This window comes from Myotis yumanensis, unplaced genomic scaffold (genome assembly GCF_028538775.1).
Source record: "Myotis yumanensis isolate MYYU_CA2020_CCGP unplaced genomic scaffold, mMyoYum1.0.hap1 SCAF_16, whole genome shotgun sequence".
Taxonomy (NCBI): Eukaryota; Metazoa; Chordata; class Mammalia; order Chiroptera; family Vespertilionidae; genus Myotis; species Myotis yumanensis.
This window is the reverse complement of record NW_027223767.1, coordinates 9021625-9037013: the sequence shown is the minus strand read 5'-3', so window position 1 is coordinate 9037013 and position 15389 is coordinate 9021625. Positions and strand designations below refer to the sequence as shown.

General features: G+C 40.8%; 1 pseudogene; it reads left to right on the top strand.

Annotated features, from left to right (window-relative positions):
* Positions 1–469: 469 nt before the first annotated feature.
* LOC138994642 (zinc finger CCHC-type and RNA-binding motif-containing protein 1-like) lies at positions 470–10669 on the top strand (annotated as a pseudogene).
* Positions 10670–15389: the final 4720 nt, after the last annotated feature.

Here is a 15389-nt window from a genome sequence, read left to right as displayed (position 1 = left end):
CGCCCCCTGCCTTTTGCAGACTCTCCCCTCCTCCTCCACATTGCCCACGTTGCCTGTAATCTGTAACCATTATACCCATTCATATTCCTTTTGCCCACTTCCCATGTAATCTTTGTCCTTGTACCCCATATAAGCAGCTGGCTTATGTTGGGGGGTGCAGAGCAGATTTTTATGGATGACCTGCTGCTCTCCGATACTGCAGGCATTACTGGAATAAACGCTCATATATGATTCAACCCCGTCTCTGCTTAATTGGCTCAAGTAGTGACAGGCAGTCCGAACCCATTGGTTGTCCGGTTTCAAATATAATGGGCTGACTCACCCCTCATTTGCCATGTTGAGCAGAAGAGTCACAGTGTGGGAGGTGCTGTGGGGGAAGAGGAAAGATTCCATGCAATCCAGCAGTGGACAGTGGGGTCCCACATTTTCATTTGCTTGCAACATATCGAGACATATTTGAAAGGTGAACATGGTGGTGGGCGTGGGTAGGCTAAATAGCCATCTCAGGTGGTGATTTAAGAAAAATTGAATTTATTTAAGGAGAAGTGTTGGATTCAGTGGATCTATCGATTATATTACCCAGGTTTAACTAAACTAACCCTAACAAAATGAGCATGTAGTTTCAAAAGTTTTCTGCAAAATAATCTCAGTTTGAAGTTTATGGTAATAATGCAGGCACAGGTAAAAAAGGAGAAAATGGCAAGACCGCACTTCTAGTTTGAGCCCTTTTTCGATACACTGGGGAGTCATGACCTGCCAAGCTAATCAGACACTGCCAACCTAATGACACTGCCAACCTGACACAAACTATTTTCTTTTTTAAATATATATTTTTTTACCGCCGAAACCGGTTTGGCTCAGTGGATAGAACGTCGGCTTGCGGACTGAAAGGTCCCAGGTTCGATTCCGGTCAAGGGCATGTACCTGGGTTGCGGGCACATCCCCAGTAGGAGATGTGCAGGAGGCAGCTGATCGATGTTCCTCTCTCATCGATGTTTCTAACTCTCTCTCTCTCTCCCTTCCTCTCTGTAGAAAATCAATAAAATATATTAAAAAAAATATATATATATATATTTTTTATTAATTTCAGAGAAGAAGGGAGGAGAGAGAGAAACATCAATGATAAGAGAGAATCATCGATCAGCTGCCTCCTACACGCCCCCCACTGGGAATCTGCAACCCTGGCATGTGCCCATGACTGGAATCGAACCTGGGACCCCTCAATCTGCAGGCCAACGCTCTATCCACTGAGCCAAACCAGCCAGGGCTGACACAAACTATTTTCAAATGTTAAGAAGTCTACTAGACATGTGCATTTATATCCACTATCATTGTGATGACTGTCACCTTAACTATACATGTGTAGGTATGTATACTTATATATAGTATATACACTTATATATACTGTATGTAAGTATGTGCATAATACTTATCTACACTATATGTAAATATACATGTATACTTACTACTGTAAATATGTAAGTATATATACTAGTATAAATATATATAGTTATGTAACAGTATATATACAGAGTATTAAATATACACAAATTATGAATAGATATAGATTCTATGTCTATACAGATCATATTCATATATATATATATCTCCAGACCATGAAGATAATTAGATAATTTTTTAGCATTGTTTAAGGTCATACAATATTCTATCAGGAACTTTATGAAATTTCATTATATCTAATGGAAAAATGTTTAGTAGGGCCAACTGGCATGGCTCAGTGGCTGTCGACCTATGAACCAGGAGGTCAGGGCACATGCCCAGGTTGCTGGCTCGATCCCCAGGGCAGAGCATGCAGGAGGCAGCCAATCAATGATTCTCCCTCAACATTGATATTTCTATCTCTCTCTCCCTCTCCCTTCCTCTCTGAAATCAATAAAAATATTTTTTTAAAAATGTTTGGTAGCCTCTTTGGATCCTAATAAAGGAAAATCAATACACAAAATTGTTCCATAGAAAAGGTTTTAGTTTTATATTTTAAATCTGCAGGCTAAAATGATTAAAATTCAACATATCTTACAACTAGTTTGCAAGAGCCTCTGACTTACATCAGGGACTATGAAAATTAATAAAAAATTATTGTTTAACTAGCAGATGGTATTGGAAAATGAATAGTGTTGCCAATGATGTACTTTTCCCATTTGGAGGTATTGCAAATTTTCTTTTTTCACTTATAATAACCATTAAAACTAAGTGTGAAAAGTAAACTAAACTGAGAATCGGGCCTGAAAAATCTCTAACAGAGTGCCAAACCAAGATTTGCTCTATAAATAATGAGGAAAATTCTATCTCAGTGTTAATTATAGTTTTAGTGGAAACTTTATTCAAATACATAAAATACTAAAATATTATTTTTCATTCTTACCCCAGCTTTTCTTGACTTTTATTTTTACATATGTTCTATAATATATATTATGTAGGCAAAATAGTACCTGTATATTATTTGTGGATAAACACATATACAAATAGTGGTTATTCAGCCTAAAAAAATTTTTACTTCTAAGGAGTGCTTGATGAAAAACGTGGAGAGCCCACTGCACAGAATGAGGGCCTCTCAAATGTGTGCTTCTCAAAGGAGTCCCAGCACATCGACTCACACAGAGGGCACGCTAAGCTCAGATTTCTTCCCTGCTCCCCTAATCAGATTCTCTGAGAAGCAGAGCTTAGAAATATGATTGGTGAGCATTTCTAAAGTGATGTTTTGGGCAGTGATCTGAGAAGCAGATCATTGTAAAGCAGTGCATTACAATACACGGTTATGAATAATTGTCTATGAAATCAAACGTCAAGAGACAAACATACCTAGTTAGTTGCCAAACATTCTATGGGCAGGAATGATGATAACACAACACAAAGAGTAATACAGGTCACTGTAATTGGATGCCTTTGGGAGAAGTTAAAACAGAATAAGCTTTCAGTGCCGACTTTTCTTCTTAGCATAGAAATCCTGTTCGTATACTAGCTCCCCACCTCTGTGCTTCAGTTCTCTCCTTAGTAAAATGAGAGGTCTGAGAACCACCTACTTCTTAGGATTAAGGGAATTAAGTGAGATAATATATGTAAGATGCCTGCAATGGTGTCTGGCATGTAGTAAAATCTTGCTGTTACTGATATAATTTTTGCTTACCATCCATTTTAGAATCGGAGATTCCTGGAGAGAATGGCAATAAAAATTATTATATCTGAGCATAAACAGTGTTTTTACCACACTTTTTGCTACAGTGTTGCAACATAATGTCTAGATATCTGAGAAGAAAAAAACTGATTTGTAACTATTAGAAAGGCAATAAAAGTCTCAATTAAATGAATTTAGTTATATAAAAAATGACATATTCTGCAAAGTGTAATAAATATCACATTTTTTTCAAGACTAAAAATAAACCCAAAATGAAAATGGTGAGGTCATCTCATAGAGATACCTACCTACCACTAATGCAGTTTTCTGTGACAGGCCAATCTTTATTTTATTTTATTTCTTATTTTATTTTATTTTTTAAAAAATATATTTTATTGATTATCTACAGAGAGGAATAGAGAGTTAGGAACCTCGATGAGAGAGAAACATCGATCAGCTGCCTCCTGCACACCCTCCACTGAGGATGTGCCCGCAACCATGGCACATGCCCCCGACTGGAATCGAACCTGGGACCCTTCTGTCCGCAGGCCGATGCTCTATCCACTGAGCCAAACCAGTCAGGGCTATTTCTGTCTTTTTAGACTGAGCCTGTGCCTCTGAGCTTAACCTCTGGGTTTGTAAATATCAAGATTCCAGCTTGAATCCGTCAAGAAGGGAGTTGGGGCTCCAGTCACAGAGCCTAAAATTGGCTGGATGCTGGGATCTCACCTGGCCAGAACTCTCTCTATCATGTTGATCTCCTTGTTTTGTTGTTGTCGTTGTTAATCCTCACTGAGGATATTTTCCCATTGATTTTTAGAGAGAATGGAAGGGAGGGGGAGAGACAGAGAGATGTGAGAGAGACACAGTGATTGGTTGTGTCCCTCATGCACCTCCCACATGCACCAGGGCCGGGGCTCAAGCCCGCAACCGAGGTACACGCCCTTGACAGGAATTGAACCCAGGACCTTCGTCCATGGGCCAATGCTCTATCCACTGACCCAAACCAGTCAGGGCTTGGTCTCCCTTTTGAACTACAATTCATGACAGAAACTGAGTTTCAGCCTTCAGAAGTAGATCTGGAAAGCTTCTGATTCTTTTGAGAGAGAGAGAGAGAGAGAGAGAGAGAGAGAGAGAGATTGAGACATGGATCAGTTGTTTCCTGACAGATGATAGAACCTGCAACCTATATATGTGCCCTAACCCCAGTGGGGGATCAAACCCGCAACCTAGGTACATGCCCTGGCTGTGAACAGAACCCGCAACCTTTTTGTGGATGGGATGACACTTCAACCAACTCGGCACCCGGCAGGGCTATAGGTGATTTTTTAAATTTCATTAACTGACCAAAGCCTCTCTAACACTTGGGGAGTTCTATTCAGGTGAGAGTCTTAGAGGAATTTGGTGACAGGCCCCATACTCCTCTCAACCTTCTTCCACCAGAACTCTCCTTCTGTGGTCCCCACCAATGCCTCATCGTGACCCCTTTGTAACTGACTTCTACTTTTTTGCATGATCGTTTGTTGCCACCCATGGGCCTCCTTCACTTTATTTTTATTTTGTTTAGAATCATTTTACTTGTATTTTTAAAAATATATTTGTATTGATTTCAGAGAGGAAGGGAGAGGGAGAGAGAGAGATAGAAACATTAATGATGAGCGGGAATCATTGATTGGCTTCCTCCTGCACACCTCCTACTGGGGACTGAGCCCGCAACCCGGACATGTGCCCTTGACTGGAATTGAACCTGGGAGCCTTGAGTCCTCAGGCTGATGCAGGCTGACACTCTATCCACTGAGCCAAACCGGCTAGGACGGGCCTCCTTCACTTTGAGCTGCTGGGTCCTTTTCTGGGCTGATGACCCTGCCAAGTTTGGACAGCCAGACTTTGCCCTTGCTGGGTCTGTGACATTTACCTCGACTTAATGGCCAGACTCCCAAAAATCCCTTCAGCATTGAGCAGTGGGAAGTCCCATCTGTCCCTGCTGTCTGATGCTGGGGCGGCTGGACACCTGCCCGCGTTGAGCTTCTGTCTGCCCTGGGTTTTCAGAGTGAACTTTCCTCCCTCAGACAGGAGCCCCAGAACCAGGTGGTGACTCCTGAAGGTCTCCCAGATCATTAAGAGAAACAGCTTTTCCTTCTGCTGGGAAGACAGCAAGACCAGTGACTCATCTGTCACTGCTAATGAGCACAAAGGGTCTGAACATTGGGGAACACAGAGAGAAAAGGACTGAGATTAACCAGACACCAGGCTTTTAATTTTTCCCCAGAACATAGCCTGTTTGTCATGCGATGTTAGAAGGACAGAGAAAATAAAGTTAACCAGCAGCCGTCGTCTGTTTGAGAAAGTCTTAAAGAAAGCCACCGCACAGAGATGTGGGTTGCCCGTGGAGATATGCAGAAGAAACAGCGTGTGGCCAAAGATACCAAACATAAGCTCCATCTTGGAAGAAACTGGTTATCAAGAATTAGGCTCGAAATGCATTCATTAAAGCTTGCAGAATTCCACCCAAGGGCCTCTCCTCTCATGCTGACGTGGATACCCCAAATCAGGAGCTGGTAACTGGAAGCCTGTATTTCATTTGGCAAGTGCAACTTTAAAAATCCTCGCTTTGGTCTTGGCCAGTTTAGCTTAGTGGATAGAGCGTCAGCCTGTGGACTGAAGGGTCCCAGGTTTAATTCCTGTCAAGGGCATATGCCTGGGTTGCGGACTCAGTCCCCAGTAGGGGGCGTGCAGGAGGCAACTAACCAATGATTCTCTCTCATCATTGATGTTTCTATCTCTTTTCCTCTTCCTTCCTCTCTGAAATAATAAAAATATATATTAAAAATATATAATTAAAAATCCTCACTTTGAATGTGAACATTTTTTTGTGGTGCATGCAATCTCCTGTTCTCCATAAGTCTGACCCCCCGTTTATATCAGGTTTCTTTACATATTTTACAGTGCTTTACTAGCTGGCCTCCAAAGGCATTTGACCTAGATTGCTCAGTAATATTCTCTAGAAGGCAAAGGAAATGAGAGCCTAATGATGCCCAACTTGGATCCTGGCTTTTGGAGCCCATTAGGGATGCTAGGGCTTGCTGGTCAGAGCTGGTCTAGGGGGATTCAGGCTGACTACTGCAGACTGGGCAGAGCACTGAGCTGTCATAGCCTTCATCCCACAGAACACTCACAGCTTGCAGAAAAGTCTGTTGCCTCCACTAGGCACTAGGCATCTAAAAATATTCAGTTCCTCAATATTCCCATTTTTGGGGGAACTCTCAAAAAAGAAATACTAAGGAATTGGCCAAGGTCAATAACCTAGGTGTACTGTTACTGTATTTCCAGAACCCAAATTCAGATCTCATGGTTCAAACTTGGAAACATAGTATTGGAAACTGTGACTGTCCTGGACAATTCTTCACATATGAGCACTAGAGCTGTATAGAGCTTAGCCACTGTCCAGTGGGGGATGGGGGTGGTACCTGGGAGAGGGAGACATGTTTTCAGGGTTACACTCGCCTGTAAATTGGGATCTGGACTTCTTTCTCAGTGAAGAGTACACTGAATGATCTCGGATTTCCTCCAAACACCTGAAAACATACATACTGGCAGAGACATGACTGGTGTAGAAAACCTTTTATGCGGCCTGTGCGTCTCTATAGGTCTACTGCTGGAACCACCCACACCACCCAAAGTTCCGGGACGACAGCCTTGCAAACACATTCCTTTTACTCCAAATTGCATGGCTGGGACATCCACAAATAATGACATGAATCCTCTTTAGGCTCCTGCAGAAACCTCTGGTCCTCCCTAATCAGATTCCATCCATCTTTGTGTCATACACTCCTGGCTCTTTAAAGATCCCGTAGCTCCTTGCTCCTTGCCTGGCTGAGAGGGAAAAGAAACAACAAATTCCTTAATTCTGCTTCCTGAAAACCACTCAACTCCACCAAACTATCTAAAAATATGTTTCTGAATTCTAACGCATAGACTTATGAGAGGGTAGAAAAACCAGCTAAAATAAGGCTTATATGCGTAATCTCAGGAAAGGGTAGCTTAGAAATGACTATAAGAGTATCACTTTTTCCTTGACTGCACATGGGGCCTGGCTTTAATAAGACACAATGGACCAAAAGTAGGTGAAAGCTCTACAGCAGCACCCATGAAGAATAGGATAGGATAGACAGAGAGATGGGAGGGCCACCTAACAGGACTTTATTCTCAGTCCTCAGGACAGCCAATGAAGACTTTTAAGTAAAACAGTTCTATCAATGAATTTTACTCTGTTAATCTAGTAACAAATGTTTACTAATTTAATTTTAGAGGATTAATCATCTATGTAGCTTATAATTCTTTGCTATTCAAGAAGAATCTGAGCAGAAAATAGAAACTTGGTGCATTCATTTCCTAGTTTAATAAGGGAAAAAATCATTTTGTGTAAGTGAAAGAGAATATATTTATAAGGAAAAGACATATCTTTTTATAAAACAGACATTTCAAAAATAATTTGGTTTTTGCCCGGCTGGTGTGGCTCAGTGGTTGAGTGTTGGCCCAGAAACCAAGGAGTCACCGATTGGATTCCTGTCAGGGTACAAGCCTGGTTTGCGGGCTCCATCCCCAGTTGGGGTGCATACAGGAAACAGTTGATTGATGATGTTTCTCTCTCATCGATGTTTCTGTCTCTCTTCCTCTCTCTCTAAAAACCAATAAAACCATATTCTTTTTTTTTTAAAATATATTTTATTGATTTTTTACAGAGAGGAAGGGAGAGAGACAGAGAGCCAGAAACATCGATGAGAGAGACATCGATCAGCTGCCTCCTGCACATCTCCCACCGGGGATGTGCCCACAACCCAGGCACATGCCCTTGACCAGAATCGAACCTGGAACCCTTCAGTCCGCAGGCCGACGCTCTATCCACTGAGCCAAACCGGTTTCGGCAAAAAAACCATATTCTTTAAAAAATAATAATTTGGTTTTGAGACATTTTTAAATAAAACTATTTAAAAGAATATAAATATGTGGTAATAAACATTTTGTAATTGTTTATAAGACTGCTCATCGCAACAACAAAAGGACAGCATTACTCCTGATTTAGCTACATATTAATTTTCATTAGCTATTACCTTCACAGTGTTCACAATTCATAAGCAACCAAAGACCATATAATGAAAGGACTTTTTCCCAATCCTGTTGCCCAGTCACCCAGTTTTGCTACCTTGGAACAATCAATATTTTTAGTTTTGGGGGGGTATTCTTCCAAATATATTTTAAACAAGTGTGTGTATATTAAATATATTTATCCTCTTTCATACAAATAGAAATATACTAAGCATGGTGTTTTCATCTGGCTTTTTTCACCAACTATACATATTGGCAATCATTCCACACCATAACCTAAAGAGCGTCCTCATTTTCATAGCTTCATAGCAGTGCTCCCTCTGTATTCATTTAATCATTCTCCTACTAAAGGCCATTTAGGTTGATTTACTATTTTGCTGTAAAAATGCTATCTGCAAGAACCTCTACGTGTCTCATTTTCGCAAACATGTAAGAATATCTGTAGGAATAAACTTTTAGAAGTACAAATTCTAGATTAAAGGGTATATACTTTTGTAATTTTGGTAGCCATTGCTAAATTGTGCTTTACCAAGTTGCACAAAAATGCATTTCTAATTAGTCCTTTCATTGGCCAGTTCCATAATGTCAATTATTGTAAATTTAAAATATTTTAATATATGGTAGAGCTATATCTCTTTATTTTTAAGGGTTTTTTTGGGGGGGGGAGGAGGACTCTTTTGGTTTACTTATTTTTAATATGAATTTTATAATCAGCTTGTCTAGTTTTATTCAGGCTATGAATATAAAATATTTTTTTTCTATAAAGTGTGACCAATCCATAAAAAAGAATAGTGAGTTATATAAAAAGTAAAAAGTAACTTCATTTAGGTTTTATAATAATGACATGTTTAATTTCATTCTCTGAATGAAAGAAGTGGATTGAGCCCTGGCTGGTGTAGCTCAGCTGGTTAGGCTTGTCCTATGCACCAGGAGGTTGCCAGTTTGATTCCAAGTCAAGGGCACATGCCTGGGTTGCCAGCTGGATCTCTGGTTGGAGGGTGTGCAGGAGGTAGCTGATCGATGTTTCACCCTCCCATTGAATGTTTCTCTCTCCCTTTCCCTCTCCCTTCCTCTCTATCTCAAAATCCATACATTATTCTAAAAAAAAAAAAAGTGGATTGATAAAATTCCACTTAATAAATGTAATAAATTAAGAAAATATACTTCAAATCCATATTAAGGAGAATTTGGGTCAGTGTTTCTCAATGAGGGGCAATCTTGCTCCAAGGGACATTTGGTGAAGTCTGAAGACTTTTAAAAAAAATTTTTTTTATTGATTTCAGAGAAAAAGGGAGAGGGAAAGATAGAAACATCACTGATGACATAGAGGCGCCTGCCTGGCCCGTGCCAATATCAAGCAAGAGCCAGGAAGAGGCTGTGCAGCAGCTGCCTTCTTGTCTGGGGTACTGGAACCTTCCCAGTCCCTGGAACCTTCCTAGTCCCTGCGGATGATGCAATGATGCGAAGGCCACTCCACTGAGCCGACGCCTCGCTCTTCCCATTGCCCCGCCCACCCTACCTGAAGAAATAAGTGGTGGATTGGCCCCAAGTAAAAGCACAGTGTATGTATCCAACTTGCCCGTTTCCCTGACCAACAATGACTTATACTGGATATTTTCCAAGTCTGGCAAAGTTGTAAAGGTTACTGTAATGAAAGATGAAGATACCAGGGAGAGTAAAGGTGTTGCACTTATTTTCTTTTTGGATAAAGACTGCACAAAATTGTACCAGGGCAATAGACAACAAAGTTATTTGCTAGTGATAAAAGCAAGCACTGCTTTGACAATGGAAGAGCAGCTGAGGTCACCCGAAGACGAAAGTACTTTGATAAATCTAAGGGCTATGAATGTGGGGAGAGTGGACACTTAAGTTATGCCTGTCCTAAAAATATGCTTGGAGAATGCGAACCTCCAGAGAAAAAGAAGGACACATATGTGTCCTTATCCCCCTATTTCCCCCTCCACCCCCCCGCCACTCATGCCTTCACCGTCCTGGTGTCTGCGTCCATTGGTTGGGCTTATATGCATGCGTACAAGTCCTTTGGTTGAAAAAAATTCCTGAACCAGAAGGAGAAATTGAAGAAGTAGAAGAAAGTAAAGATGGAGAAGATCCTGCTCTTCATAGCCTCAGGCCATAGCTTTCCAGCAAGCCAAAACTGAAGGAGAACAAAAAAAGTAGACCCCAGCCTCCTACTTCCCCACTTCTGTAATCCCTACTTCCCCATGTAATCCTTGTCCTACCCTATATAAGCAGCTGGTTTATGGGGGTGGCAGAGCAAATTTTTGTGGATGACCTGCTGCTCTCCCATACTGCTGGCAGTATCAGCATAAATGCTTATATATGATTTTTTTTAAAAAGTGGAAACCTACTTTAGGGGACCACTCAACCTCTAATGATTCAAGACGCCCAAGGATAAAGAAGAGCACATAAAAAAAAAAAAAAAAAAAGAAGAGCACATATTTTAGTGATGAGGAAGAACTTAGTGATTAAAATTATGTTTATTATGTAAATACTAGAGGCCCAGTACACAAAATTCGTGCATTTGGGGGGGCGGGCTCCCTCAGCTTGGCCTGTGCCCACTCGCAGTCCAGAAGCCCTCAGGGAGCTGGCCTAAGCCATCAGTCGGACATCTTCAGCAATGCCACGGAGGTGGGAGAGGCTCCTGTCACCGCTACTGCGTGCGCCAGCTGTGAGCCTGGCTTCTGGCTGACTGGCGCTTCTTCTTTGGGAGCACACTGACCACCAGGGGGTATCTCCTGCATTGAGCGTCTGGCCCCTGGTGGTCAGTGTGTGTCATAGCAACCAGTCATTCCACTGTTTGGTCGATTTGTATATTAGCCTTTTATCATATAGGATTAAAATTTTTTTAAAAATGATGAGAGAGAATCATTGATCAGCTGTCTCCTGCATGCCCCCTACTGGGGATCGAACTCAGGCATGTGCCCTGACTGGGAATAAAACCATGATCTCCTGGTTCATAGGTCTATGCTCAACCACTGAACCACACCAGCTAGGCTGAAGACATTTTTGATGGTCATGCCTGGGGACAGCAGTGTTGGTGCTCTGAGCAGAGATGGTGTTAAACCTCCTGTGATGAGCAGACCTGTAGTGCACCCACAACAAAGCATTGAAGACAAAAATTCCCATAATGCAGGGGCTGATCTACCACGATTTAGAGAGAGAAGCAGAAAGATAGTCTCTTTTTTAAAGGAAAATATAAAGGAAGGGGAAGATGGAGATGATCTATGGGAAAGCAAAGGTAAACAAAGGCAATAGGAAGTGTAAAATTCTAGTTCTTTATGAAATTTTAGTTATTTATTCATAAAAAATATGATGTAGTATCATGTGAAAGTCTAACAACTCTAAATTGGTATTAGAGTGTACCTATATTTTGGGAGCTATCAGGGGCAGTATGCCAGTTTTTGTCTGATAACTGACACAGAATCAGGGAGAGAATGACTGAATGAATAAGTTGAGTTGAGTTAAAGATGACCTTTCTTTGAACTAATGGGAGCTTGTGTCTGAGATAGTTCATATGTTAGAAAGGTCAAAGAAAAATAAATCATCAAATATCTTTATATTTGTCAATTTTTAAGAAAAATATTATACATCATTATTGTTTGTTTTGATGCATGCTACTATTATTATGAATGAGATTCAGAATCATTGGTTTATTAGCTATTTACATTTATTTACATTTTTCTTATGTCTACTGCATTATTGGTGTTCATTCATTGGTTATTGTGCTGTTTAGATATTAAAATAAATAAAAGTTTGTGTGCCACTTATGTATTACAAACAAACAAAAATATGATGTGCTCTTGCAGTATAATGGTTGATAGTTTTCAGAGATATCTTTAGAGCATCTGACTAATATAAGGTAAGTTACATTTTGCTAAGTGTCCACTTTATCTTTTTGTAAAACCAAATTCAGATTTTTATTGTTCTTAACACATCTTTCCTGCTCATTAACATTTTTGTGCTATGTGTAGCATATAACTTTATTGTCAATTCTAATATTGAGTAATTCATTTGTTAACATTGCAAAAATAGATATATTTTTGTGCCCAGCAATAATTCTGCAATTAGTCTATGTAGCTGATAAAGTACTTCATCAAAAATTAATAGGAATTTTTTAGTATTTTATTTTTCTTTTTTTAAAAATATTTATTGCTGAGAGTATTATAGATGTCCTCCCTTTTTTCCCCATTGCTCCCCTCCACCCAGTTCCTGCCCCACCCGAGGCTGTCACCGCTCTATTGTCTGTGTCCATAGGTACTGCATATATGTATATAAGATCTTTAGTTAATCTCTTCCTGTACTCCCCCCTTCCCACTGAGATTCATCAGTCTGTTCCATGTTTTCATGCCTCTGATTCTACTCTATTCATCAGTTTATTTTGTTCATTAGATTCCTTATTCATTTATTTTGATTTTTAGATTCAATTGTTGATAGAAATGTATTTATTGCCCATTTTATTGTTCATAGTTTTTTTTTCTTCCTCATCATCTTCTTCCTCTTCCTCCTCTTCTTAAAGGATACCCTTCAACATTTCATGTAATACTGATTTGGTGGTAATGAACTTCTTTAGCTTTTCTTGTCTGTGAAGCTCTTTAACTGATTCTCAATTCTAAATGTAGTTTTGCTGTGTAATCTTTGTTGTAGGTCCTTACTAGTCATCATTTTGAATATTTCTTGCCACTCACTCCCTTCTGGCCTGCAAAGTTTCTGTTGAGAAATCAGCTGACAATTGTATGGGCCCTCCCTTGTAGGTAATTAACTACTTTTCTCTTGCTGCTTTTAAGATTCTCTCTTTGTCTTGGCATTTTAATTATTATGTGCCTTGATGTGGGCCTCTTTGGGTTCCTCTTGTTTGGGACTTGTTAGTCCATTGCTTTCACCAGATAGGGGAAGTTTTCTGTCATTATTTCTTTAAATAGGTTTTCAATATTGTGCTCTCTCTCTTCTCCTTCTGGTATTCCCATAATGCAAATGTTGGTACGTTTGAAGTTGTCCCAGAGGTTCCTTAAACTATCTTCATATTTTTGGATTCTTTTTTCTTTTTGCTCTTCGAATTGGGTGTTTTTGCTTCCTCATATTCTAGGTCATTGATTTGATTCTCGTAATCCTCTATTCTACTGTTGAATAAAAATTATTCTTTATTTCAGTTACTGTATGCTTAATTTCTGACTGGCCCTTTTTCATGTCTTTGTTATTCTCACAAAGATCCTTGAAAGTCTCACTAAGTCCCTTGAAGCTCTCATTAAGTCCCCTGAGTAACCTTATAACCATGGTTTTGAACTCTGTATCTAGTAGTTAGCTTGCTTCCATTTCTTTCATTTGTGACACGTTTCTCTGTCTTCACATTTTGGTTGCTTCCTTGTGTTTGTTTCTATGTATTAGGAAGAGCTTCTATGTCTCCTGGAATTGGTAGAGTGGCCTTGTGTAGTAGGTGTCCTGCAGGGCCAAGTGGCTCAGCCTCCCCAGTCACTTCAGCTGGGCACTCTAGGTGCACCCCTGTGTGGGCTGTGTGCCCAGCCTTGTTGTAGTTGAGCCTTAATTGCTATTGGCGTCACTGGGAGGAGTTGACCTCCAGGCTAATTGGCTGTGAGGACCAGCTGTGACTACAGTGGAAGTGCTGCTGTGCAGGAGACATACCTATGGAGCAGTGCTTGCTTCAGTGGGCTTTGGTGTTCATTGAGTCTGCCCCTTGAGTGTATTGCTTGTGGATCTGTAGAGTTGTAATCTGGTATAGTCTGAAGTTGTCCATTGAGTGTACTGGCTATGGGGTCTCCTAGGAGGTGCAAAGGCAGCAACTGCCTGGGGTCATCCAGCAGGAGCTACAGAGAGATCTGCAGATGGCTGCTACTTGTATTGGGCTTGGAAGTGCCCAGGTGAAACCCAGTACCAAGTGTAAAGAAGGCAGGCTGGTGCTAATGCTGGGTCTTGGGCTGTTTATTGAAAGATTTGGGGCTGCTGATGTCAGCTGCTGCTTGTTTGAGAGATTTTAGCAAGTCTGAAGCCTGAGCCAGTACAGGCCATTCATATGAAAAAGCTGCTGCACATAGCTTGGGTGGGGCTGTAAATTGAATGGGGTGGGGTTTCAGAGAAATACCAGGGCAGAACGAACAGTGTGGGCCACACTGATGGGAACTCAGATATGACTGCCAGACAGCTCTGTGATGGAGAGATCCCAGCACAGGAACAATGATCCCTGTGAGCACCCCCATATAGGAGAAAGCCACCCCCAAGTTTTCATCTAAATGCCAGACAACCCAGCTCCTTTTTGTTTGTACCTGGATCCCCCAAAGCTGTCACCCGGCACTGGAACCCAGAGGGAGAGGGACCATGTAAGCCATACGCCAGCCCTTTAAAAGGAACTGCTTGGGTCTCCAGCAGCCTCAGTGTCATTCAGCCACACTCCCTGCTGGTTTTTACAGCTGGAAGTTATGGGAACTTCTCTTTCCAGCTCTGGCACCTTGGACCTCCGCCTGTTCTGTGCCTCCACCCCTCCTCTTAGTCTCAATGTACTTTCTTCTTTACTTCTCTCATTGTAGGACTTCCATTCAGCCAGATTTCAGGCAGTCCTGAATGATGGTTGTTCTGTATTTTATTGGTAATTTTGATGTGGTTGTGGGAGGTGGCAAATACCTATGCTGCCTTCTTGGTTCTCTAATAAAAGTTTAGGTACCCATTTCTGATCATTAGAGCAATCCAAAAACTCTGTGTGTAGCTCTTGGAAAAGAGCACAACTTTTTCAAGCTGTGATTGATAGAATTTGATGTGGTCTGATTATACCAAAAGTGACTGATGTATGGTCACAAGAATTTATCTTGTGGTATCTTCTCTTGAAATGAACATATGTTTCATTTTTAGTTTATAAAATATACCATCTCCACCAATGTCCAGTTCAGTAGATACTATAGATGAAATGCCTTAAAACACAATGCTATCCAGTTGGGTGGCTATGGTAAAATAGGTGGATTATAGTAAGTGCTGACTAAGATGTGGAGTAACTGGAACACTTATACACTGCTGGTGGGAATGTGAAATGAATGGTTCAGCAAGTCTGGCAGTTCCTCAAGTGGTTAAACATAAAGTTACCATATGATCCAGCAATTCCACTCTGAGGTATGTACATAAAAGATTA